The sequence below is a fragment of the Ursus arctos genome, unplaced genomic scaffold, assembly GCF_023065955.2.
Source record: "Ursus arctos isolate Adak ecotype North America unplaced genomic scaffold, UrsArc2.0 scaffold_4, whole genome shotgun sequence".
NCBI classification, from domain to species: domain Eukaryota; kingdom Metazoa; phylum Chordata; class Mammalia; order Carnivora; family Ursidae; genus Ursus; species Ursus arctos.
This window is the reverse complement of record NW_026623056.1, coordinates 93483010-93485518: the sequence shown is the minus strand read 5'-3', so window position 1 is coordinate 93485518 and position 2509 is coordinate 93483010.

Below are 2509 nucleotides of genomic sequence, written 5' to 3'. Positions count from 1 at the left end.
GGACGGTGACTTGAGTGCAGACACGGGGCTCCCCCATGTCCTCGGTCAACAGGCAGCACCGTGACTAACGCTGAGTTGCCCCCTTGCAGGCTGGCCTCCTCTCAGGACAGCCATGGGAGAGTGCGCGGAGTCTGGGACGCACGGCGGGAAGTTACACGATTGTCCTTCATTTGGCGGCCGCAGAGACCGCGGCCAGGCAAAGGGGACAGATGGGCGAGGCGGCGTGCCCCGAGATCCAAGCGCTCCCGACTCCCGTTGGAGAGCTGGGCCTTGGTGCATGGCTCTTCCGCTATAAATATCTGTGTGAGTCAGAGAAGAGAAGGCTTCCAGCCGGGCAGCCAGCCTCTCCCAGCGGCGGCTCCGCGCGGCCCGTGTGAGGGTCCAGGCACCCCCCTCGCTCGCCAGGCCTCGGCCTACTTTCCAGGCCAAAGTGAGGTTTCAATGGAAAATGATTAACAAAGGAAGGAGAAGTCTCCAGCTCAGACCAGGCTGGGGGCTGGGGTAACTGAGTGCTCTGCGAGCTCGGGGTGGGGGCCCCTGGGAGGGACCCAAGAGCCCCCACCAGCTGGAGCTGAGGACTGGGGCCAGGCCAGCCAGACTGTCTCGCCGAGAGGACCCCCGGGAGGGCCCAGGGATCTGCCTCCTGCCTCCTTCTCCTTGCTTCCCTCCTTCCTGCAGACACCCAGTTCTTCCAACAAGCGAGCTCACATGTGTCTTGGTCCCCCAGCCAGGAGCCTCTCCTGCAGGGAAGCGTGGCCACCGGATCCAGGGCAGGCCTGGGGCCAAGACCCAGACCGGGGGCGGGGGGGGGCTCCTGTGGCCTTTGCTTCCTGTCCCCTCCACCAACTCCAGCAACGCAATGGAGCCTCTGATATCCAGCAGCCCTGACCTCCAGCCCCTGACCCCTGAGCCCCAAGGTGGCTGCTGAGCACGAGATGGGGGGAGCCTGGGTCGGGGGTTCCTGCTCCTGGTGCTCCGATGACCTTCTTGCAGAGTTCGGAGGACACTCAAGGACCCCCACCTGTCAGGTGCCGCATGTCCTGGGGATGGAGAAACAGCTCATTTCCTGTCCTCGCCTCTCCCTGGGCCCCTGATGCCAGCGGCCGCTCGCTCCACCCCGAGCCGGGCAGGTGCACCCGCCTAGGTGGGACCAGCTCCGAGACAGAAACTTAAATGCACTGGGAATGTCTGCGTAACCATGCACACATGTGGACTTACTCCCAGGAAGGCACGGCACCAAAAGGAAAACAAAGTCTGGTAAGAGCGTGTGACTTCTTTTTATATCTTCATGGATTTCCCACATTTTCTAGAGGGAGTGCCTTTCCTTACAACCCCAGAAGGAGCACACTGCTGTCCTGCCCGCAGCCCTGCGGGGTCCTCCCCGCCCTCCCCCCACTCTGTTCACAGGCGGCTTCTCCAGCCCTCCACTCGCTGCACGACACCCCCACACATGCTGGACAGGAAGGTGCACGTGCCCCCGGGTCACGCACCCAGACCCTGCTGCTCGGTGGGCCGCGGGGGCAGTGGCAGCACCCCTGGGAGCTGCTCAGACCATGCGGAACCGGCCTTCAGCAGGATCGCAGGGGCGCAGAGGCCTGCTGGCGCATGAGAAGTTTTGGCAATTTAAATACCAAAACTCCAGACGTTTGTAACGGTTCTAGGAAGCAGGAAATGAACATTTGGGGAGAGGTGGAGACACACACGGCACTTTCGGGGAACACTGTAATTCCAAAGCAGCTTGGCAAGTTTCTGAGCGGGCGGCATACCCCCTACTCCGGCGTGCGCAGAAGAGACCACGTTTCACGTACTTGACCGTAAAGTGTGTTTTATCATACACGGAATTTTTCCCCCCGCGTCTGCTCTGTCCACAGCCATTTCAAATGGGCAGCAGCTGACCCCGCAGAAGCCCAGCATTTGTCAGCTTTTGCCAGGACACCCTGGACACGGCCTTTGTGCAGCCGGCTCGTGAGTTCCGTGTTCCGAGAGGTCACACGCAGCACTTTCTGCCCGTCTGGGACCTCCGGGGACTGTGGGGACCGAGGGCACAGGGGGCGGAGGCGGGCTCCCCTCCGGGCACACACTCAACGTCGGGGGCGAGAGGGGCCAGGGTCGCACTCCGCAACCAGGAAGGGGCTGTGCCTGGGGACAGAGCTGCGTCCTTCCCCGGGGACCACACCCAGTGCAGCCTCAGCTGGGGCATGTGGCGCGTTGGGGTGCCTGGGCCTGGCGGTCAGGCATGGGCTCTGTCTTCAATGTGAGTACCAATACCGGGAAGTCAGCGCCTGCCCTGCCTACAGCCTACTTGGAGGTCGGTGCCCCCAAGTGTGGAGCCCCCTTTGTGAGGGTGGAGGCCTCTTCCGTCCAGCCCTGGGCTCAGCTGGGGGGGGGGGGTAGGAGCTCTCTGAGGTCAAGGGTCAGAGATGAGGTCCCCAGCTGCGGCGGGCTCTCATGGAAGGTGGGGGAGGGGGTCAGGGAGGCCACAGGGGCTCCCCGAAGACAGGCCATACTC